Source organism: Nansenia antarctica (assembly GCF_963989245.1).
Source record: "Nansenia antarctica genome assembly, chromosome: 10".
Classification (NCBI taxonomy): Eukaryota; Metazoa; Chordata; class Actinopteri; order Argentiniformes; family Microstomatidae; genus Nansenia; species Nansenia antarctica.
The window spans coordinates 9027630-9053546 of record NC_137680.1 but is presented as its reverse complement, the minus strand read 5'-3'; the positions used below and the strand labels follow the sequence as shown (position 1 = coordinate 9053546).

Below are 25917 nucleotides of genomic sequence, written 5' to 3'. Positions count from 1 at the left end.
AAGGAGGATGTGGGCATGGTGCATCTGTTTGTGAACAGTGAGACCGGTTTTTCTTGAAAGCCGCTCCAGCTGACGTCCTTTGGCTTTCAGCAGACGTAGGTGAGGGGAAAACCAGGGGGCAGAATGGGGGAATGAGACAGTCCGGGTTTTGAGGGGGGCGAGTGAGTCCAGCAGAGTTTGGAGTCCATCATTGTAATGAGAGACGAGCTGATCAGGGGTGCATGGGGGGGTGATGATGGGGAAAGTGTCGATGCCTGTTATGAGATCTGCTAAATTATTATGTCTGATGTTGCGGAAGGACATAGTACGTGACTGTTTGGTTTTGGATAGAGACAAACTTAAGTTAAATGAAACAAGCATGTGGTCAGAGATGGGGAGGTCAACAGCAGAACAGTTGAGGGGAGTGACACCTGAGCAACAGACCAAGTCCAAAATATGACCTTTAGAATGGGTAGGGAAATCAATATATTGTTGGAGACCAAAACTGTCCAGGCAAGAGATGAAGTCCTTAGTGAGAGCATGATTACTATTATCCATGTGAATATTTAAATCACCTAACAGAATTATGTTGGATGAGAGTGAACAGATGTGGGTGAGAAATGTGTTGAATTCATCAAAGAAATCCTTGTTTGGTTTGGGTGGGCGGTAGATATTAACTAAAACAGTTGGGGTAGGTCCATTTAGTTGTAGAGACACAGACTCAAAAGAATGAGACACTGGCAGAGTGACAGGAGAGACCTTCCAGGACTCGTGGTGGATTATCGCGAGACCCCCCCCTCTGCCGGTGAGACGAGACCCCCCCCTCTGCCGGTGAGACGAGACGCCCACAGCAGGTTAGACACGCCTACATTAGGTTAGACACGCCCACATCAGGTTAGACACGCCCACCGCAGGTTAGACACGCCCATATCATGTTAGACACGCCCACAGTAGGTTAGACACGCCCACAGCAACTAACACCAGGACGAGGGTCAGGGGATGCACAATATCAGGCTGGATGCTTAAGTGTCTAATCAGGGTCACCAGGTGGAGTATTGTAAGACCTTAACTGGGTTCAAGTTCGTGGAACACTTGTTGATTTATAAATATGTCTGAAGCCTCGGGTTGCACTTACAACTACCATTACGAGGCGGACACACTCACACACACACACACACACACACTCAGACACACACACACACACACTCAGACACACACACACACACACACACACACACACACACTCAGACACACACACTAACACACACACACACACACACACACACACACACTCAGACACACACACACACACACACACACAAACACACACTTTTGGCTCTTAGATATCTCACATACCGAAAGGGGGCGTTGTGGAAACGAAGAATTCCTCCTTTTTCTACTCATCCTTAACTGTATCCCCGCGGACAGTCTGTCTATCATGTACCGTTATACATATTTAAGTAAATATGCAAATATATACAAATATATAGATTCATCAACTAACATTAAAAGATACATTAGATATTAATAATATTAACATGAATAACATTATTAGATATAAGATATTATTATTATTAAATGGAAAGAGAAGACAAAACTAACATACCGAAAGGGGGCTTCGTGGAAACGAAGAATTCCTCCTTTTTCTACTCATCCTTATGAAAGTAGCAGACTGTAGCAGAAATGGTATATAATATATATATATTCTCAGCGGACAATCTCTCTATCATGTACCGTTATACAAGTCTGTATGTACCGTTGTCACACAAAAGTTTGACCAAACCATTCTATTATAGGTTTATTTTGACGCCATAGTGCCGTTGTCACACCAACCCATTCTATTGGGTTTTTATGACGTCATGGTGTATTTTTTACGTCTGCGGTCAAACTTCGGAGGGCGCGCTCAAACAGATATGTTTGCATGATAATAATAATAATAATGATGATGATTATTATTATTATCATTATTATAATCATAATCATAATCATAACCCTTTTTTGTATAGCACTTTTCCTGCAAACGTTGCAGCTCAAAGTGCTTTAACATATAAATACAAATGATGCAATTCAACCCCCTCTCTGCAAGCCAAGCACACATATCTGTATACGCCTGTCTTCCTCATAAATAAATATTGCCTATGTTTTCTTTCCTGTCCTGATTATGATAGTATATGTTCTGTGCATAGGCTATTATGTCCCTGTTAAACCTACGGTTAGACTTTCAAACGTTCAAATGTTGCAATATGGTGATCAGACGTTGGTCAGCCTCAAATTCGTTCTATGTATGTGTGCTGATTTGTCAACTTATCAACAAGTTATGCTGCTATAAGCCTATATTTTGTTTTGGTCTGAGTTAGTTAGCCTTTGGTTGACATGATATGATTTATATATTGTATAACGAATACAACTCGCCCCGGCTCCCACCAATCAATGTCATACAGGGACTGTTTTCCTGACAATTCACTCGCCTCTTCCTCGTCTATACTATATGATATTATAGTAATAGTATTATTGTAGTATGCTTAGTACTGTATCAACAACTCATAAACGTAAACTGCGCAATATCGATGTTGATTATGGTGTTGAAATTGCACCTACTTTCCTTGCACCTACTCTGCCTATGATGTATTACGGATGTAATACGGTATTATTAATACATAATAATAATATATATGTTTAAAAGACTGGGCTAACCCTGTTGTGTCCACACATAGGGTTACCGGTACTTGGGGATACTCTGCAGGGTTGATACGGTGATTAATGTATGATCGATTACTGTGATTGTGATGTGTAGCCTAATTGATCTGTGATTTATTTGTATTTGTATTTTATTTTTTATTTAACCTTTATTTGACCAGATAAGTCAATTGAGAACCAATTCTCATTTACAAAGACGATCTGGCCAATTGGCAGAACAGAGGCAAGTCTGTACACAAAACACAACACAATATATACAATATAAAACACAACCCAATATAAAACATGAATGCCATGATACACATGTATCAAAAACATCTATACATTACAATACAATATGTAAAAGACAGCAGGGACCAGGGGGAAGTTAACTTAAAAGCAGGTGCAGTGATCCGAGACAACATGTAAAAGTGAGTGTTTAAATAGTATCATAACACCTTTAGATCTCCTAGAGCCATGAGAGAAGAAAATAGGGCCGTCCCATTCATTATGCCACTGCGCCTCGTCAGAGATTATAGAATGTGTTTCTTGTAAACAGATAATCTGGTGATTTTTTTCTTTAAGCCAAGAGAAGACTGTGAGCCTTTTTTTTAAATCAGCTAGACCGCTACAATTATAGCTGCCTATAGTTATTTGATCCAGGGTCATGTGAGGTTATGGTAAAAATGAGTGTTTAGATCTATTCTGGTGTCATGATAATAGTATTTTGTGGTTATGTAATGATAATACTCCACAGAAGGTACATTTTGGTAGTAGTTAAGGTATCCTCCAATACACAAAAAACATAAAACATTGACCATAAAAGAACAGGCTAGACCACATAGCGGAACAATAAACAAAAGACAAACATATAACAGCAGATAACATAGATGCGTTAAGGACACTAACGTTTTCAGTCATCCTCCTATTTGTGAGTAACTGTTTTTTTACTGCTCCTATGGTGAGTTACTTATTTTCTATATTTTTATTTATAACGTAAAATGTGTTTTTAAGTTAAACAATTTAGGCTACTCACTGCCTTGTTTAAGAGGATTGTTATCTGACTGTAGTGTCTAGTTTGGATGTGAATGAATGAATGTGTGCAATAGCAACACAAATAAAGTTTTTTCCCCAAGGAAAACATGCTTGTTATTTCTGCCCGATTTTTTTCCCCCGATTTTTTTTGTTGATATCAAAATAAAAAATAAAAATAAAAATTTATACAAAAAAAGCTTATTGATTAATCGATAATTGATCGTTAATTCGTTACGATTATCGAAAAAAAAATGTTGATCGTTTGCCCAGCCCTAACACGCACACACACACACCCTGCTCACCGCCTACAAGAACCAGCAGGTACACACACACACACACACACACAAACACGCACACACACACACACCCTCCTCACAGCCTACAAGAACCAACAGGTACACAATACAACTTTATTTAAACACTCTAGGACCAGCAGGTATGAATAAAACTTTATTTAAACACTAGGACCAGCAGGTATGAATAAAACTTTATTTAAACACTAGGATCAGCAGGTGTTGCAGCCATTATGTCTGTGCTGGATGTCATGTTTACTGTTGACCACTGAGTGGCGAGGGCATAGGAGTGCACAGGTATATAGGTGAGCTCACCGGTAGCCACAGGTGTTACTGATTGAACTGGTGAGCACACAGTCTTTGACCGTGTTGCCACACGCGAAACTGTTTTAGTGTATCATGTTTTTATATTAAAGTAAACAAATGATTGCAACGTACAGAAGTCGTCGGTGTTGGTATCACGAGTCAACTAAAGTTCACAGTTCAACAGTCGCGGTGACTAAGGAGGAAACAGTCACCACATTTAAGTCAAAGACTGTGCTCATTTGGGCGAGTGGACTAATTGGTGAAGTGTTGCGCTTCAAGAAAGAAGAATTGGAAACCGATGTATGGAACCGAGAGGACCAGTGGACAACTCGACTTCAGTAAGCTATCCATTTCAGATCCACCCGTTTCAGAGCTCTGGGTGAGTGATTGAATTGCTACAGCGGAAATCTGCCGTTGAGTGGTGAGTAGCCAAGTCGCTGGAGATAATTTGTTTGAAAACAAAGCGTAAACAAATGACTGAATACAATGGCTACAGCGCAAAGTAACAATTGTGATGATGCACAGCTGGTGGGCGTGGCTACTGCCAGCCCTGTGGAAATGAGCCCAGAGGATTTAAAACGCAAAAGGCAGCTCACCACAAAAGCTTTGCTAGACAAAATAGACACTTTGCAAACAAAAAGAAAATGTCATTTGAACAAAGCAAACAAACTAAAGGAGACTATTAATAAACTGATGTCTAACAGCAACAAGGATGGTAAAGAACCAGTGAAATGCGAGTTTGACAAGTTTAAACTGATGTGCCATGACGCACAAAATGCACACACAACTCTATTACCTTTGCTGCCAGCCGACGAAGCTGACAAGCATGAAGTGTGGTATAAAGCCAAAATGTTGAGTGTCAATGAATTTACAGATGTGGTTACAAAATGGTTGGAATGTGAAATGGATAATGAATCGACTGGTGCAGTTACAAAATGGTTGGAAAGCAATAATGATGTTGATGGAGCTGTGAATCACTACAAAATTGACGACGAAGATGAGGTGCATCCTTATGACAGTGTTTCTAATGTGGGAACGCAGGTTTCAAGTAAACGATCACAGAAGAGCCGTGGCAGCTCAAGGAGTGGCCGATCTTCTACATTCTCATTAAAATGCATTGAAGCTGCAGCCGAGAAAGCTGCACTAGAAACGCGCGCTGCTGCTTTGCGTGACAAACATGTATTGCAGGAGCAGGCTGAGCAGCTTCGGAGGAAACAGGAACAGCTTGAACTTAACACCGAGATTGCAGTGTCTTCTGCTAAACTAGCAGTGTTTATGAAATCTGATGGAGGGAGTTCAATTAAAGAATCGTACACAAAGAAAGGTGCAAAGACAAAGGAAAGGAAAACACCTCTCAATCCTGGGGCCAATGAATTCAATCCATTTCCAAGCACTGTTATGAAAAACATGTATGTGCAGCCAAAGCAAAATATAGGCCTACAGTCTCATTCACAATCCAACCAGAAGGCATCAAGGTTAAAGAGACATGGAACAACAAACCAAATGATGGATTCTGGACAGGTCATGGAATCTTCCCACATTCTGGATGCTGCACAGGTCATACAATCTCCTCACATGCAGATTTCACACAGTCAGGATTCTGAACATGCCGTTCAATCTTCTCACGGTCAGGCTAACCGTGGTGTTGTACCTTCTCCTAACACCCAGGATGGCAATATTTACAGTCTACTTCAATCACAAAATCAAATAACGGCGCTCTTGGTGCAACAGCAAAACATGAATTCCCTTCCAATAAGAGAAATTCCAGTGTTTTATGGAGATCCTCTGTCATACAGAGCTTTCGTCCGAGCATTTCAACACTGTGTGGTAAATAAGACCAACAACAAAGGTGATTGTTTGTACTTCCTACAGCAGTACACAAGAGGGCAGCCTCAGGAGCTAGTCCGCAGTTGTCAACTTATGCCTCCCGACAGAGGTTATGAAAGAGCAATGGAACTGCTGCAGGAGCATTTTGGGGATGAGTTGAAAATTACCGCTGCATATGTGGACAAGGTGCTTGGCTGGCCATTGGTGAAGGCTGAGGATGTCAAAGGACTGCAAGCATATTCACTCCTTTTGCGTGAGTGCTGTAACGCAATGGAAGAATTGAAATACATCAATGAACTTGACATGCCAGCTAACATGCGAGCCGTGATTCAGAAACTCCCCTACAAGTTGAAAGAAAAATGGAGAACAAAGGCGTGTGAGCTTTGGGAGCGCCATCAGCGCAGAGCTCAGTTGTTAGATATTGTTCTTTTTGTTGAGCGCCAAGTGAGAATTGCATCCGAACCTATTTTTGGAGATTTACAGTACAGTAGCTATGAAAAAACAACTAAGCCTGTAGAGAAGAAACCATTTGGTGACAGGAACAGATCACCATCAAGGATCAAGGGAAATGCCTATGCTACAACTATTGTAAACACTGAACAGAGTGATGTTGCAGAGTCTACAAGTAATGACAGAAGCAAGAGACAAAGTGTACAGTACAAGACTACAAAATCAAATCTGTGTCTGTGTTGCTCCCTTGAGCATGGGTTGGAGCAATGCCCACAATTGGAAAAGAAAGCACACACACAGAAGATAAGTTTCCTGAAGGAGAAAGGCGTTTGTTTTGCTTGTTTGCAAACTGGACATATGAGCAAACACTGTGAAAGGCGCATGAGTTGCAAGGTGTGTGGTCAGAAACATCCAAGTGTTCTCCACATAAACATGGAAAAGAAAATTGACACAGATGGGCTACAGAAAAAATCAAGTGACCACACACACATCTCTACCTTTTCTGGACATACAGGAGCCGGTAGCAGTGACGGCATTCTCTCAATCCTCCCAGTGCAAGTTAAGTCCTCCAAAGGTGACATAATAATTCAAACATATGCATTTTTGGACCCAGGAAGCACTTCAACATTCTGCTCTGAAAGCTTGATGACAAGGTTGAAAATGACTGGAAGGAGAGTAAAGGTTCAGTTGCGTACCATGGCGCCAGATCAGGAAGTTTCTAGCTTTATTCTTCAAGGTTTGGAGATTGCTGGCTGTAACGATGGACAGTTTTACAGCCTTCCTGAAGTTTTGACCCAAGAGAAAATGCCTGTGTCAACATCTAATATAATCTCAGATGAAGAAGTGGCGAAGTGGTCATATTTGAATGGCATCTGCATCCCTCACATCCAAGCCCAGGTGGAATTGCTGATTGGCACCAATGCCTCCAGGCTAATGGAACCCTGGGAGGTGGTGAACAGTGTTGGAGAGGGGCCGTACGCTTTTAAAACCCTGCTGGGATGGGTGATAAGTGGACCCCTCCAAGGAATCTGCATCGAGCAAAATGACTGCTCTCCGGTGGTTGTGAATAGAATTGCAGTGGATAAGCTGGAGGAGCTGCTTGTCAATCAGTATAATACAGATTTTAACGAGAAGACCTCAAGTGAACAAGAGGAGATGTCCAGAGAAGACAGGAGATTCATGGATGTCGTGTCCAGCTCAGTCCAGTTGCAAGATGGACATTACAAGATGAAACTCCCCTTCAAGAGAGATGTTGTTATGCTTCCAAACAATCTCAGTGTGGCTAAACAGAGAATCTGTGGATTACGGAAGAGGTTTCTGCGGGACCAAGCCTTCCATCGTGAATATGTCGTTTTCATGGAGGATGTTATCAGCAAAGGATACGCGGAGAGAGTACCCCAACATCAGTTGAATCAGCCTGATGGTAAAATGTGGTATATACCCCATCATGGAGTACGTCACCCCAAGAAGGGAACACTGCGGGTCGTTTTTGACTGTGCGGCCGAGTTCAAGGGAACATCGCTAAATCAGCAGCTGGTGCAAGGGCCCAATCTGACCAGCTCTTTGGTGGGAGTGCTGACCAGATTCAGACTGGAACCAGTGGCAGTCATGGCAGATGTGAAAGCCATGTTTCACCAGGTCAAGGTTGCAGATGAACATACTGATTTGTTGAGGTTCTTGTGGTGGCCAGCAGGTGACATCAAACAGGAGCCGGTGCAGCACCGTATGACTGTTCACCTTTTTGGTGCGGCCTCCTCACCCAGTTGTGCGTGCTACGCCCTTCACAAGACAGCGGAAGATAACAAACACAAATTCCCTGCCGAAGTGATTAACACCCTTACACACAACTTTTATGTGGACGATCTGCTTAAGAGCTTGTCAACGGAGGAGGAGACTGTGCACATGGTTGAGGACCTAATGGCACTATGCAAAGAAGGAGGATTCCAGCTGACAAAATGGACTAGCAATAGCCGTAAAGTGTTGCAGGCCATTGCCAAGGAGCACAGGTCAGCACCTATGCATGACCTGGATCTTGACCAAGACAAGTTGCCATTGGAGAGGGCTTTGGGCCTACACTGGTGTGTTGAGACGGACACATTCACATTCAAGCTCGCCATCAAAGAGCAGCCGCACACAAGACGTGGAATCTTGTCCATGGTCAGCTCTGTGTATGATCCTTTGGGATTTTTAGCACCACTTACACTCGTGCCAAAAATGATGTTGCAGGAGCTTTGTCGCATGAAGTATCAGTGGGATGATCCAGTGCCTCAGGTTCTACAAAAGAAATGGAGAAAGTGGTTGACTGACCTTGAAAGGGTGACAGACTTCAGAGTCAGTCGATGTTTTAAACCAAAAAGCTTTGGACAACCAACAAGTGTTCAGTTGCATCATTTTTCTGATGCCAGCCAGGATGGATATGGCACTGTCAGCTACATCAGGATGCAACATGAAGAGAGCAGTCACGTCGCCTTCGTCCTTGGCAAGGCAAGGGTGGCGCCCCTGAAGCAAATGACGATCCCTCGCATGGAGCTCACAGCTGCTGTTGTCGCAGTCAGAGTTGACCGAATGCTTCAAGCAGAACTGGGCCTTGAACTGGAGAAATCTGTATTTTGGACAGACAGCACCTCAGTTCTCAAGTACATCAAAAACGAGGATAAAAGGTTCCACACATTTGTTGCCAATCGAGTGTCCACCATCAGGGAAGAATCTGACATATCACAGTGGAGATATATCCCTACGGCACAAAATCCGGCAGATGACGCCTCAAGAGGACTGAGAGTGGAACATCTTTTGACACAAAACAGATGGATTGAAGGACCAGAGTTTCTGAGAATGTCAGAGGGGAAGTGGCCAAGTGAAAGATCAGACTCAGTCATTGTTGAAGGTGACCCAGAGGTAAAGAGGGATCTCATGGTAAACGCTGTTGTGGTTGCCGACAGCCCTAATGCCACTCACCAGCTAATGACATACTTTTCAGACTGGAAGAAGCTAAGAAACTCTGTTGCATGGTTCATGAAGGTGACAAGGACTCTACTAAAGTTGAGTCAGAGGAGAAGGCTTTTACAGGAAAAGGCCCAAGTGAATCCTCATGTTCAAGTGGAGGATGAAATGCAGCAGCTGAAAGGTACTCTTGGTGGACAAAGTCTGTCGGTGAAGGATCTTCAGGAGGCGGAAACAGCCATAATGTACTTCAGCCAGCAGGAAACGTTCCACAAGGAAATTGAAGCATTGACATCTGGTAGTTCTGGAGTAAAACGGGACAGTGCTATCTACAAGTTGGATCCTGTGCTGCAAGAGGGGTTGCTGAGAGTCGGAGGGCGTTTGGGCAAGGCGGCAATGCCTGAAACCACAAAACATCCCGTCATTATCTCCAAGGAGCATCATGTGTCCTCTTTGATTCTGAAGCACATCCATAACCAGCTGGGTCATGCCGGACGAAATCATATGCTCTCCAGGTTGCGCAGAAATTACTGGATTACAAATGCCAATACTGCAGCGAGGAAAGTGATTTCAAACTGTGGAGTCTGCAAGCGACAAAGGGCACAACCAGGTGAACAGAAGATGGCCGATTTACCGAAAGAGAGGATTTCTCCCGATCTTCCTCCTTTTACAAATGTGGGAGTGGACTATTTTGGACCAGTGGAAGTGAAAAGAGGACGCAGCAAAGTGAAACGCTACGGGGTCATTTTCACGTGCATGGCAAGCAGGGCAGTCCATCTGGAGTGCGCCTACTCATTGGACACAGACTCGTGTATCAATGCTCTACGAAGATTCATCTGTCGGCGTGGGCAAGTTGTGCACATGAGATCGGATAATGGAACGAATTTCATCGGAGCAGAGAGGGAGTTGAGAGAGACGCTGGCTTCTCTGAACCACAGCAAAATCCAGAGAGCTTTTCTGCAAGATGGAATCGAGTGGAGTTTCAACCCACCTGCTGCGTCCCACCACGGAGGTGTGTGGGAACGAATTATCCGGATGATAAGGAAGATACTTACCTCCGTTTTTCAGCAGCAGACATTGGATGACGAGAGCTTTCACACAGTGTTGTGTGAAGTTGAGGCCATCTTAAACGATAGGCCTATCACAAAGGTATCTGATGATCCAAATGATCTTGAAGCTCTTACTCCCAGTCACCTGTTGACAATGAAAGGACTGCCTGTATTACCACCAGGATTGTTTAAAGATGAAGACTGCTATGGCAGGAGACGCTGGAAACAGGTGCAATACATCTCAGACTTGTTCTGGAAAAGGTGGATGCGGGAGTATTTACCTTTACTCCAGGAGCGTTCCAAATGGAATAGAGAGAAGAGGAATCTTGTTCCAGGAGACGTGGTTTTGGTAGCTGACTCTACCGCTCCTCGCAGTTCTTGGCTGTTGGGCCGAATACAGGACACGTTTGCGGACAAGCGTGGATTTGTACGTTCTGTGAGGGTCAAGACCAAGACTAGCGTTCTGGTCAGGCCCATCACCAAGCTGTGTCTTCTGCAAGCGGCACAGTAACTGTCGTTTTTTTTTGGGATTATGGACTATGAATTTTTTAAGAAAACCTCTTGCTACAGTATGTATGGTGTTGCTGCATAATGGCTTTGTTGTTTGAATTGTATTTGTTAGTGTCTCTAGCCAATGAACAAATAGGAGCCGGAGTGTTGCAGCCATTATGTCTGTGCTGGATGTCATGTTTACTGTTGACCACTGAGTGGCGAGGGCATAGGAGTGCACAGGTATATAGGTGAGCTCACCGGTAGCCACAGGTGTTACTGATTGAACTGGTGAGCACACAGTCTTTGACCGTGTTGCCACACGCGAAACTGTTTTAGTGTATCATGTTTTTATATTAAAGTAAACAAATGATTGCAACGTACAGAAGTCGTCGGTGTTGGTATCACGAGTCAACTAAAGTTCACAGTTCAACAGTCGCGGTGACTAAGGAGGAAACAGTCACCACAGCAGGTATGAAGAAAACTGGAAGAAAACAAAAGACCGCCACCCCCAAACCAACCCCACCACACTACAACAACGAACATGTTATTATCCGAGATAATTATTGTCCGAGGGGGGGGGGCGGGTCTGGCTGTTGTTGCTGCTGGGGGGTCGCGGAGCCCTCTGGATCACCTCCACCATGGCCCGGCCTCCCCCTGCCCCCGCCCACCACCACCCCCACCGTCCCCCCCAGCCCCCACCCGGGGTGCTCGGAGCCCTGCAGCAGCAGTCCGCCTGCTGGAACTGGACCACCACGCTACGATGCACCTGCTCACCTGGAGGAACCGCAGAGGAGGAGGAGGAGGGGGGGGGCAGCTGGCCTAACACCAATCCTGGAACACGATCTCCCCCACCTGGGGATGGGCGGAGGAGGAGGAGGAAGACAAGGAGGAGGAGGAGGAGGAGGAGCAGGCCTTCTGGATCACCCCCCCGGTGGTGACGGCGGACGGTATGACGATGGAGGAGGGGGGGGGGGCTTGGCTGACCGAGCGAGGAGGAGGAGGAGGGGGAGGGGGGGGGGGGCAGAAAGAGGAGGAGGAGGAGGGGCAGCAAGAGGAGGAGGAAGAGGAGGAGGGGCGGTGGCGTCTTCCGGCCGAGGCTTTCTGGGTCGTCCTCTTTTCCGTTTGGGCGGCGTCCCCGGCCGAGGCTTTCTGGGTCGTCCTCTTGGCCGTTTGGGGGCCGAGGAACGGGCCCTCTGGAGCACGGAGGTGGGCGGGGCCATGGCGGTCGCCACGGTGACCGTGGTGGCGGAGGAGGAGGAGGAGGGGGTCTTCTTCTCGGGGGGGTAGGTGAGGCTGACGGTCTGGGGGAGGATCATGACGGGGAGGGGGAGCCAGTTCTTGGGGGCCAGGGAGTGGGGCGAGGAGCGCACGGAGAGCGAGAGAGCGGGGGCCGGGAGCGGGGGCTTGTCCGGGACTAAGCTGAATGACAGGATGCGGGGCAGGTGCTTAATGAGGACCTCCACCTGGGGGTCGCGACCCCCGGGGGGGGGCGGGGGGCCCTTGGCCGACTTCTCCATGGATGTCTTGCCCCCCTGGGATGCCTGGTCCTCCTTCTCCCTCTTTTCAGAGCCGCCTCCTTCGGTCTCCGAGCCGCCTCTTTTGGACGGCAGAGGGTTCTTCTTGATCACCTTGTGAGGCTTCGGAGGACCTCCTGAGAGGGCAGCAGAGGTGACCAGCTCCGCCTGGCTGCAGCGGGGGTTGACGATGTGCTCCTGCACCAGGAAGCGGGCGATCTCCACCACCGTGTCGAAGGAGCGCTTCAGGATCTTCTGCGCCCAATCACAGATGAGCTTGCACGCCGCCTCCGTCACCTCCTGCTTGTAGGTCTGCACCAGCTCCGTCAGCTCCGACGGGTCGTTCTTCAGGTCCAGGTTGGGCAGCAGAGGCATGTTCAGAACCGTCTTCCTCCGGATCCCGCTATAGAAATATTTGGACTGGCCCCGCCCCCCCAGCCTGTGGGCCTTGATGTTGGGGAAGATGTCACAGATGATCTTCCCGAAGTTGGCGGCGGTCAGGTTCCTGTGCTGCAGGTTCTCACAGTACCGCCTGTAGGACTCGTAGACGTCCTGTTTGGGCAGGCAGGTGTCTGCGTGCTCCTCCAGGTGGCTGCGTATCCAGTTGAGACTGAGGTAACAGACAGCAGAGAGGAAACAGACTGAGGTAACAGACAGCAGAGTTGGTTTGTTTACATGATAAACAACACAGTCAGCAGAGTTGGTTTGTTTACAGCGTTAACAACAGTCAGCAGAGTTTGTTTTTTTAAACAATATTTTTAGTATCATTTTTATATACCAACATCCAAGACGAGACAACAAAAGACAAAAAAAGAGAAACATACAATAACAAAATTCACAAACATAGACACACACAACTTGCATCAATTTTGGATTGAATGAAAAAACAATACAAAAACAAAACTTTCCTCCACTTTGTATAAAGTATTCTATCCTACATGTTCTTCATGTATGGTTCCCACAGCTTGTCAAAGTCTTTCCGCTTGCCTTTAATGATGTAGGTTAATCTTTCCAGACCAATAGATTCCAAGAGCCCCCTCTTCCACATTCTCAATGTTGGAGCGTCCATACTCTTCCAGCATAGTGCTATGGCTCTCCTGGCTTGAAGGAGTCCAAAGTCCAGAAGTTTGGTCTGTTTTGATGTCTGTGTGGAGTCCTCCGGATATATTCCAAGCACACAGAGTTTTACATTTAACGGTATTTTGGCATTAAATATCTCAGACAAACATTTTATTACATCTTTCCAGAAATGTTGGAGCTTCGGACACTCCCATAGACAGTGAAATAGAGTACCTTTGTCATCTACACACTTAACACAAAGAATCAATGCGTGAGTGAGTTTTATATGAACTTGAGTAACGAGAGTATTCCCTTTTATTTGGATTCTGCATCCTCCATACTTCAATTAAACTTAGATCATTCATAGGTAGTCAGAGTTTCCTAGTTTGTACAAGAGTTGCATCAATTTGGGTGGATCTATCCATCTGTGGATCGAGGGCACAGTTAAAATCCCCTCCGATAATATGAAGTCCCTCCAAGGCAGACACGGTTAGAAATATTATTTGGAAAAATAATGGGTTGTCCTCATTAGGGCCATAGATATTTATAAGATAAATTTTTTGTGACAAGATGTTACCTTGAACAATAATATATCTTCCATATGGATCTTGGGTAGTTTTTGTGACTTGAAATGGTATTGATTTATGTATCAGGATAACTACTCCCCTTGCATAAGTATTATAGCAAGCATGAAACACTTGGCCTGGCCATCTTCTATTTAAGGTATGATTGCCAATCATACCAGGATGCACACACAGCTTGTCCCAGGTAGAAAAAAAAAGCCCTAGATATTATACTTAGCTCCCACATCATGCCTACCTAAATATGTCGGGAGAGGGAGAGAGAGAGAGCGACAGGGGGAGAGAACGAGGGGGGGGGGGGGGGGTGGCTATACACAGTGAACACCATCCATCGATAGATGTTTGAAAACCAGTTAAGAGGAAAGTATGAAGTCCAACCCTCCAGTAAATTGCCACTACAATGGAACATGTAAAAAAAAATAAAAAATAATAATAACACACAAAGCATGACATTGTAGCGTCCAACATATAACCAGTACGCGCATGTATGACTCCAAGAGTACATAGTGCAGTAGTTCAAAACATCAATGTCCACAATGCGTAATTATGTCACTGTGTCAGGACCAAGAGACTAAAGCTGTGTCCGGTGTGTGTGTGTGTGTGTGTGTGTGTGTGTGTGTGTGTGTGTGTGTGTGTGTGTGTGTGTGTGTGTGTGTGTGTGTGTGTGTGTGTGTGTGTGTGTGTGTGTGTGTGTGTGCGCTCTCACATGTATGACTCCAAGAGTACATAGTGCAGTAATTCAAAACATTAATGTCCACAATGCATAATTATGTCCCTGTGTCAGGTCCAAGAAACAAAGTTGTGTCTGGTGTAATGCATATATATGTGTGCATGCGTGAGCGTGTTCGCGGACGGACGAGGACCAAGAGTGTGTAGGTGCGTTGGGGGGAGAGGGGAAAGGAGAGCGGGAGAGGGGTGGGGGCTGGGGGTGTAGAGCGATGGAGAGTGTGGGAGTAGGTTTTCAACCCAAGGTGATGGCCAGGGGGCTAGCTTTCAATGGTTCAATCCAGAATAGTATAGCAGGCTACTTACAGTTGGCTAGGAACAGAGGTTTCTCACTATAACCATTTCATACCCTTTGCGCGTAGATCTTTCTGGATTGGAAATAGAATGCGTCGTCTCGACATTACCTCGGGAGGGTATTGATCATTTACTGAGAATGGGGTACCTTTCAATTCGCGCCCTCTTTCCAGAATCGCCGTCTTCATTTTGAAATGAGTTAGCCTGGCAAGTATTGGCCTTGGCTTAGATGGAATCTTTTTGCCAAAGCGATGCGCTCGTTGGAAGTTGATCTTCGCCACCAATTCATCAGACATTTTCAGATTGTGTCTAAGAAACTTCTGAACCTTGTCTTCTGTTTTTGCATAATCCTCCGACTCATCTTCCTTCACTCCAGTAATTACGATATTCTCTCGCATACTCCTACACTTGAGATCGAGGATTGCAGCGTTTAGTTGTTTGTTTTCAGCCTGCAGTGTAGTTGAGATGCATTTGAGTGATTTTACGTCCTTCTGGAGCTCGGTGTTTGTTTGTTTCAACTCCGTGATCAAATTGTTATTAAATTCTGTTGCCACCTTCAAAGCCTCAAGTTCAGATATTAGCAAGTCGAGCATGTCTAACTTGTCGAGTTTTTTAAGTTGGGATTCTATTTTGGCAAGGCGATCCCTGTCTTCTACTGTGAATACGCCGTCCATGATTGAGTGTTTGGCCGGCGGACGCGTCTCGTCTGAATCACTTGTTGAAGACAGTTGATCACGGAGTCTTTTGTCTTGCCGTTCTTCCTTGAGGGCCATATAGGCTGTGTCAATGTAATTTTCTATTTCTATTAAATCATCCAGGTTGATGGTTGATGAGTTAGCCTTATTAGTTCATTTTTACCAAAGAGAAATGGGACAGAGCTGATCGCAGTACTACCTTACATCATACCGGAAGTTGGTCTCCATTTAGTTATAGGCCCCTACAGTCCAGTTCTCCATTTTAATAAAGTATAAAATGTCCCTAAGCCACACACAGTGAGATGGAGGATTGGTGGATTTCCACTGCAGCAAAATCAAACGTCTGGCCAGAAGCGTTGTAAAGGCGACCAGGCCAGCTTTATATGATGGTAGTGAGAGATTGGCAGGGAGCACACCAAAACAAGCTGTTAGGGCCGTTGGCCAGATCGGAGTTTCAATGCATTTTGAAATGGTTTGGAAAATGTCAGACCAAAAATTATGTAGGGAGGGGCAGGACCAAAACATGTGACCGTGTGTGGCAGGGGCCTGATGGCATCTGTCACAGGTGGGCTCGACATCATCATAAATCTTAGCTAGTCTAACCTTAGTAAAATGTGTGCGATGGACAACTTTGCACTGAATCAGCCCATGCCTAGCGCAGATTGATGACGAGTGGACCCTACGTAGAATTTTCTCCCACAGGTCTTCTGTAATTTCTCCACCTAGGTCCTCCTCCCATCTCCTTTTTATATCTTGCAATGAGGAAGGGCGCAATGTAAAAATAAAGTTGTACATAACAGATATAATGCCCTTTGTATTAGGTACAAGTTTCAGAAAGGGGTCAGTAGGGGTGGCAGCTGGGAGATTGGGAAATTGAGGATTGATATTATGGATAAAGCTACGTATTAGCTAAGTATCTAAAGAAATGTAGTCTCTGGAGTGAATATTTCTCAGACAGTTGTTCAAATGATGCAAATGTGTTTTCTATATATAAATCCCTGAATGTTGTAATACCAAGAGTGGACCAGGATAGAAAACCTCTATCCATCAAGGAGGGGGGAAAGACAGGATTAGCCGCAATTGGGGCTAATAAAGAAAATGATTTTAAACCAAAATGTCTCCTAAACTGATTCCAGATCTTGAGTGTTGATTTAACAATAGTATTTTTTGTTTATAGAGTAGAGGAGAAGTTTAAAGGTGCATGTGCAAGAGCTGTCAGTGACGCAGGGCTAGAAGAGGAGGTTTCCAGCTTCAGCCACCCAGGTAATAAAGGGGAGTTCTCAAACCGAGCCCAAAACTGTAAAACTCTGAAGTTGGTTGCCCAATAGTAACATCTAAAATTAGGCAGGGCCAGGCCTCCTTGAGGTTTAGGTCTCTGCAATAACTTCCTACCTAGCCTAGGGACTTTACCGTTCCAGATGAATTTTGATACCAGGCTGTCAATTTTACGAAAAAATGATTGTGTAAGAAAAATTGGTAAACATTGAAAGAGGTATGAGAGTTTTGGTAGGGAGTTCATTTTGACCGAGTTAACTCGTGCAGATACAGACAGAGGTAATAATGACCATCGTTCAAAATCTTCTTTATAGCCAGATATTTTACCAAATGAGTTAAGTGTGTCAAGGGTAGCTGGAGTGGAGGTTGATAAATTAGAAACATATAAGAGCAAATCATCTGCGTACATAGAAGTCTTCTGTTCAACACCGAATCTACTAATCCCAGTTATGCGAGGGTTCGATCTGAGAGCAATGGCCAATGGTTCGACTGCAATGGCAAATAGTAATGGGCTCAAGTTGCAGCCTTGACGAGTGGAGCGAAAAAGGGGAAAGTATTCAGAATAGGTGTGGTTGGTTCTGACTGAGGCTGTGGGGGATGTATAAAGTAATTTCACCCAGCTAATAAAAGTTCTACCCAAGCCGAACTTCTCCAGAGTGTGGAAAAGGTAGCCCCACTCGACCCGGTCGAAGGCCTTCTCGGCGTCGAGCGAGATCACAGCTTCTGACATTGATGAAGTGGAGGGGTTATACATGACATTTAGAAGACGCCTAATATTGGAAAATGAGTATCTGTTTTGTATAAAACCGGTCTGGTCAGGGGAGATGATAGAGGGTAAAACAGGTTCTAGACGCATAGCTAATAATTTAGAGAGAAGTTTCAGGTCTACTGACAATAAACTTATAGGGCGGTAGCTCCCACATAAAAGAGGGTCCTTGTTTTTTTTCAGGATTAAAGAAATTGAGGCCTGAGTAAGTGTGTGTGGCAATTTGAGATGTTGAAATGACTCATTATACATATCCATAAGGGTTGGGGCCAGTTTATCAAAGAATTTGCTATAGAATTCAATAGGATAGCCATCAGGGCCTGGGCATTTACCTGCCTGCGTGGCATGAGCGGCTCTCCCAAGTTCCTCTATAGTGATAGGCTCATCTAGTTTCTTAGCCAAGTCAGAATCAACCGTGGGAATGTCAAGTGGGTCAAAGAAAGTGTTAAAGGTAGAGGGATCATTAGGTTGCTCAGCAGTATAAAGTGAGGTATAAAATTGCTTAAATTGATCATTAATTTGTTGCGGATCTGTGGTTATACCTGTCGGAATTTGGATTTGTGGGATCAAATGTGCCGCCGATATCTGTCTTAATTGGTGAGCTAGTAGTTTGTTTGTTTTGTCTCCGTATTCATAGTAACTGCTTCTAGATTTCAATAACAGTTCTTCAGTTTGGGTGGTGGAAAGAAGATCATATTTTGCTTGTAACAAGAGGCGTTCCCTATATAAGTCTGGCGATGGAGTGACAGAGTACACTTTGTCAATCTGTGTGATCTGTGTGGTAAGATTTAGCAATCTCTTCCTCCTAGTTTTTGTTTCATGCTCTCTCCATTAGAAACATTAGAAACATATTTATAATTACCTTTATATGTTCACTCTTTTTTTAGTACTTATAGGGAACAGTTGTGTATATAGTACCTACAGCAGGCTCGACTTATTAGAAGTCGGCACGCAAAACGACAGGATAGTTAGGGCGGATTTCCTGGAGCAATACAACATTGACACGGACATCGCCAGGCTACCGGGAGAGCCCTGGTTCACAGTCCCCTCCCTGAGGCGGAGACGCCGGCGGCGGGATCGTAGGAAAAAGCGAGGCCGGAGGGGAGGCCTGCTAGCAAGGCTAAGGAGAAGCCCAAACAAGCCAGCTATTCCAAGCATTTTCCTCTCAAATGTCAGATCCCTGACAAATAAGATGGATGAACTGAGACTACAGGTGGCAAAAAACAGCATCGTAGGGGATAGCTGTGTGATTATTCTGACCGAAACCTGGCTAAATGACAACATTGTGGACGCTAACGTTAGCTTAGAGGGCCGAACGCTTCATCGCGCTGACCGCACGGAGCTTAGCGGTAAGTCAAGAGGAGGTGGGATCATAATATCGACGAAGGATAGCTGGTGCTTAAACACGAAAACTGTAAGTAGCCACTGCTCACCAGACCTAGAATACTTGACTGTTAAATGCCGACCCACATACCTGCCTAGGGAGTTTAACGCGGTGCTAATTACATGTGTGTATATTGCACCTAGCTCAGACAGCAAAGTAGCATTGGCGCGACTATACGACGTCATTAGTAGCCAACAAAGTACTGATCCACAGGCTATCCACATCATAGCGGGGGACTTTAATCATGTCGACCTGAAGGCAGTACTACCCAAGTTCTACCAGCATGTAAAATGTGCAACGAGAGGAGAAAAAACACTGGATAAGGTATACACCAACATCAAACGTGCTTACAAGGCTAGTCCGCTAGCTCATCTAGGCATGTCTGACCATGTGTCAATCCTCCTGATTCCTGCATACACCACAATGGGGAAAAGTGCTCCCACCACCACTAAGACTGTCAGAACCTGGCCAGAAGGGTCCGCTCCACTGCAGATCTGCCTAAATGACACCCTATGGCAGGAATATGAGCATGAGGACCTGGAACAGTACACGTCGTCGGTTCTGAACCACATAGTGAACTGCACCAACTCAGTCACCGTGGACAAACGGGTCCGGGTCTACCCCAACACGAAGCCATGGATGACTGGGAAGGTCCAAAAACTGTTAAATGAGAGGGACAACGCCTTCTTCGCAGGGAAGCGCACACCGCTGTACAGCTCCACCAGGGCCAACCTAAAGCGCGGCATCAAAGCGGCCAAGGCAGAGCACAGAGAGAAGATTGAGGAATGCCTCCTGAGCAACGACTCCAGGCGGATGTGGCAGGGGGTTCAGCAGATGACAAACTTCAGAGCCAACAGGCTCACAGCCGCAGAGGACGACCCCCTGCTGGCGGGAAAGCTGAACACCTTCTACGCCCGGTTCGACGAGGGGCGAACGGAGGTAACCACAACACAGACACCACTCTCTCCAGCTCTCAGCAGCCTCACCCTCACAGAGCACGAGGTGAGACGCGTACTGAAGGCGGTGGACCCCACCGGGGTGGAAGGCGGTGGACCCCATCGGGGCCGGATGGCGTCCTGGGACGGGTGCTGAGAGACTGCGCCGACCAGCTGGCCGGGGTTTTCACCAACATCTTTAACCAGTCCCTGTCCCAGGCCACCGTCCCACCCTGCCTGAAAACCTCAACTATCATCCCAGTCCCGAAGAAAAGCACGGTGAGCTGCCTAAACGACTACCGCCCGGTGGCACTCACACCAATCATCATGAAGTGCTTCGAGAAACTAGTCCGGGCCCACATACTCACACGCCTCCCGCCCAACCTGGATCCATACCAGTTCGCCTACAGAGCCCACAGGTCCACAGAGGACGCCATAGCGACGACTCTCCACGCCACTCTATCCCACCTGGAGAGGGGAAACAGCTACGCGAGACTGCTCTTCGTGGACTTCAGCTCCGCCTTTAACACCATCCTTCCAGACAGGCTAGTGACCAAACTACTAGACCTGGGTCTATCACACTCTATATGTGCGTGGATCAAGGACTTCCTGACCGACCGCCCCCAGAGGGTGCGGGTGGGCCCCCACACCTCCACAGCCCTCAGCCTCAGCACTGGGTCACCCCAGGGCTGCGTGCTAAGCCCCATCCTCTACAACCTCTACACCCACGACTTCACCCCCATCCACCCCAGCAACTACATCGTAAAGTTTGCAGACGACACCACCGTGGTGGGATGTATCTCGGGGGGGGACGAGGCGGCGTACAGGGATGAGGTAGAGCAATTGAGCAAGCTGTGCAAGGTAAACAACCTGCTGCTAAACAAGTCAAAGACCCAGGAATTCATCGTAGACTACAGGAGGAAAAAGTCCGAGATCCTGCCCCTGCTCATCGACGGAGAGAGCGTGGAGATGGTCTCAAACCTCCGTTTCCTGGGACACATCATGCGGGATGACCTGGCCTGGAAGGACAACACTAAAGGCACCATCAAGAGGGCACAACAGCGGCTATACACCCTGAGATGCCTCAAGAAACAACACAGCAAGCAGGAGATGCTGGTGGCCTTCTACCACGGCGCAGTGGAGAGCATCCTCACCTTCGGCATCTCCAACTGGTACCACAGCTGCACGGCAGCGGAGAGAAACGATCTACAGAGAGTCGTGAGAACAGCACAGGGGATCACCGGCGCCACCCTCCCCTCTCTGGAGGAGCTGTACAAAACACGCTGTCTCAGGAGGGCCTCCAAGATCTCCAAGGACCCGACCCACCCTGGGCACGAACACTTTGTCAAGCTGCCCTCGAACAGGAGGTACAGGACCCCGGCCGCTAGGACAAACAGACTGAAGGACAGCTTCTACCACAGGGCCGTCAAGGCCCTGAACACAGAAAAGGCCTAAGTTCTGGGCCCAGGACAAGTCCGGACGGATTGTATGGCAGCTAGTGCTGAGGCACAAACATGTACATTTTCAAGCCTGCAAACTGTGACACTTTAAAAAAAATGTGAAAAAATACTTTTTGTGCAATATGACAACCCTATTTGACTATCTGTGCAGTATAGTACAGTGGATTGTGTACATAGCCTCTATTGATGTAAACCAGCTCCTTATCTTCTTGTGATTTTATGCATCTATGCTTTTTCCAAAATGTGTTTCTTTTTCCTTTCTTAAACACCAGGGGAGCCTCCCCTCCTAAATTTCGTTGTTTGGTACCTGTACTGTAACAATGACAAATAAAGTCTATCTATCTATCTATCTATCTAACATTACCACATCCCTTTAATTACAGAGCATATCACTCTCTCCATTAGAAACATCTCCACATCTTCTGAACATTGTTTTTTATTATTATGTTTTGCAATGTCATAGCTGTAGGGTAATCGAACATCACCTGTTTACATATCCAAACATTTATATTTCAAGTAATATACTGTACTGTGAAACCAAATTGTCACATTGTCACGTCAACAAAAGGTAAAGAACAAGAAATACATAAGAAAGAAAGAAAGATGTGAAAGTCAAACAAATATTTGTTGAGTATGAACTTGCAATTGTCCCTTGTTGAGTATGAGATTGAGATTTGATTTCGTAGAACTTGACATAAAATAGGCATTTTAGTCATATTCCGTAAAATTAAAAGGAAAATATATGTAGATATTCAATTGACAAAATCTTTTGCCATATGAAAAGTCCACATGAATGACTAACATGGAGGACTGGGATTAAGGAGCATGTCACCTAGCATTTTGGTAAGAATGGTAAGAATGGTAAGAATAGTAAGAATGGTTTAGATAAGAAATGATCTCTCCCCTCAGATATGTCTTCAGTGTTTCCCACAGTAAAGAAGCCGAGATCCCTGGCGTCTTATTAGTGTCCATAAAAAAATCTATCTGCTTGGAAAGAAAGACAACAAAGTCTTTGAATGTCTTCTGTGTAGACATTCCTTCTTCATGGTGTTGTTGTATATTGCCTTCTTCTGAAATATACTCCTGCTCAAACTCTTTTAGGAGTCGTGCTTGTTCAGGCCCTGCGATCATCCACTTCTTGAATGCTGAGGGATTCTCGGTGAGTCCCACTGCACCCCCAGAACCCTTCACCAGATCATTATTCTGCTCATGAGCCTGGTCTATCGGTATGCTTGAGAATCTGTTTGTGGTCTTGGGAATAACCCAGTGACCATGTTCTTCAAATTCATTGTGAACGGACGAGGGCAAGCTTTCCATGTCGCGGATGTGGACAGGAATCCATCTGGCATAGTTCTGGTGATCAAGGGCGAAGAACCATGGGACGAGAGCCTTCAGTGACTCCACAAAATCCTGTTCTCTGTGGGCACGTACAAATATCAGACCCATTATTTCCAAGTTGAGGATGGTATCCCAGTACTGGAATGTTGGACTCTTGGTGATCATATCTTGTCTCCAAGCTTCTTTGATCTTCTCATCACGTGGTCCCTCAGTCACCATGTCCAAGAAGGCATCCTGCTGCAGCTTCCCCAGTGCCAGAGCGCTCACTTGGTGGGCATGTCTTGTCCTAGTGAGGTGGGATGCTTTGAGGAAAGAGTCAGCTGTGCCAGAGGATGCGATACCAGCCTCAGTCAGTGCAGTGGTCCAAAAAAAAAAAAAAATCACATAATGATATTCTCAATAGCTTTAATGCATTCCCTGACCCAGAGAATGTATATTTTGACACCAAGATTGACCTTCTAAGTGGCTTGGAAGCCGAGATATTTGCACTTATAGATTTTACATGGCGGCCACCTTAGAAATCCAAGATGGCCGCCATCGGCCATCTTGATGAAGTGGCTCCCACCAAAAATTGAAAGCTATGGTGATGTAGAGCACATGGAAAACATTTGGTGCTTTTGTCCGGCGCGTCCCCATAATTTTCAAATATGGTCTTAAGCCACCGCACTTAAGGTAGCACTATTAGGTAGTCTCATGTTAGGGTTAAACAGCCCTGTCTCATGTTAGGGTTAAACAGCCCTGTCTCATGTTAGGGTTAAACAGCCCTATCTCATGTTAGGGTTAAACAGCCCTGTCTCATGTTAGGGTTAAACAACCCTGTCTCATGTTAGGGTTAAACAGCCCTGTCTCATGTTACGGTTAAACAACCCTGTTTCATGTTAGGGTTAAACAGCCCTGTCTCATGTTAGGGTTAAACAGCCCTGTCTCATGTTAGGGTTAAACAACCCTGTCTCATGTTAGGGTTAAACAGCCCTGTCTCATGTTAGGGTTTAACAGCCCTGTCTCATGTTAGGGTTAAACAGCCCTGTCTCATGTTAGGGTTAAACAGCCCTGTCTCATGTTAGGGTTAAACAGCCCTGTCTCATGTTAGGGTTAAACAGCCCTGTCTCATGTTAGGGTTAAACAACCCTGTCATGTTCGGGTTAAACAGCCCTGTCTCATGTTACGGTTAAACAGCCCTGTCTCATGTTAGGGTTAAACAGCCCTGTCTCATGTTAGGGTTAAACAGCCCTGTCTCATGTTAGGGTTAAACAACCCTGTCTCATGTTAGGGTTAAACAGCCCTGTCTCATGTTAGGGTTAAACAGCCCTGTCTCATGTTAGGGTTAAACAGCCCTATTAGCATAAACAACCATGTCATGTTAGGGTTAAACAGCCCTATTAGCATAAACAACCCTGTCTCATGTTAGGGTTAAACAGCCCTATTAGCATAAACAACCATGTCATGTTAGGGTTAAACAGCCCTATTAGCATAAACAACCCTGTCTCATGTTAGGGTTAAACAGCCCTATTAGCATAAACAACCATGTCATGTTAGGGTTAAACAGCCCTATTAGCATAAACAACCCTGTCTCATGTTAGGGTTAAACAGCCCTATTAGCATAAACAACCATGTCATGTTAGGGTTAAACAGCCCTATTAGCATAAACAACCCTGTGTTGTTGCTCAGACATTTGTAATGAATTAAGGAGGATTTCACAGTGGGGAATTGCTGCCTTACTGAAAACGAATTAAACCTAATTAAACCAGGACTTTGTCCAACGTGTTAATGAGACAGATTAGAAAAGAACAATTCCCTAGACTCAGTAACTTTGTCTACTACTGTGGAACCTTTTTCCAGTGGACTGCAGAGCTCTTAGTATGGCTTTCCACTGGATTGGCAGTGACCTGAAAACTACAGTATCTGCATTGGGATACTACAGTATTATTCATACATTTGAAGAAAAGAAAATAACTGCCCTAAATTAGTATAATCTAGTATAACTTAAGGTAGCACCGCACTATAAGTCTCAACTGTTCTTACAGGAAACCGGTCTGTCACGTGTTCCATTTCTTTTGTAGGCACTAAGCAATACCTGCAGCAGTGACTAGCAGTACTGAAGTTTTCAGTAAAGCCACCTATAGAGTGGGATCCCAAATTGTCACCCAGAATACATAGGACTGTTGCCCGCACCACCTGGCCAGATGACGTGACCAGTCCATGTCTCTCAAGCTCTCTCATATCTGACAGCATCCGTGCGAACAACTTTTCATGTGCAAAGTACTTAAAGTATCTCTCAGGGCACAGAAGCAAAAGCTGCAAGTTGTCAACACTAGAACGATAGATGGGCTCGAAGTTGGCAAGTGTAAAGTATACGCCTACTATTTTGCGCTTTTTCTTTGATGATCCAAGAGGGTTCACTACCTCAAATGCGTCCTGGTACAAGATAATCTTTAAGCTTATACCTGGCTCATTGAATAAGTCGTTGGACTTGAAAACAGATCCATCACAAACATCAGTGAACACATTAGTAGAAGCAGCATTATTTTGTGGCTTCACACACTCTTGCCACACAGCAGGGTCTTTTAACATGGATTTTAAAGTATCTTTAAGTGGGATATATTGTGCATAGCACTCCCTCCTATTCTCATCTGTGCCAAGATAAATAGCCTGTGGGTGCACATATGAAAAGTTCTTTTTGAAGAACTGCTTTCTTCTGTACTCAGTGGAAAGATGAGAGCTGCACGAAGAATGCAAATCTGCTTCTCCCAAACAACTCAAAACACTGTCAATATCAGTCTCAGACAGGTTTGTTTTAGCTGCCATTACCTCCTTGAATTCCTTCTTAGTGTACTGATGACAAA

At 45.3% G+C, this 25917-nt stretch overlaps 1 protein-coding gene and 1 pseudogene across 2 annotated transcripts in view; both read right to left on the bottom strand.

The window, feature by feature from the left end:
- Positions 1-25917, bottom strand: part of LOC308166379 (chromobox protein homolog 3-like) — a gene marked incomplete at its 3' end in the record, with an annotated part of 245305 nt that overhangs the window by 91579 nt on the left and 127809 nt on the right. The gene's annotated exons all lie outside the window — the stretch shown is intronic.
- On the bottom strand, positions 11595-23293 carry LOC308166194 (DNA-binding protein RFX5-like; annotated as a pseudogene). The gene is made up of 4 exons: positions 23037-23293; positions 12234-13171; positions 11872-12026; positions 11595-11701 (listed from the first exon to the last, which is right to left on the bottom strand). The product of its transcript is annotated as a DNA-binding protein RFX5-like (transcript).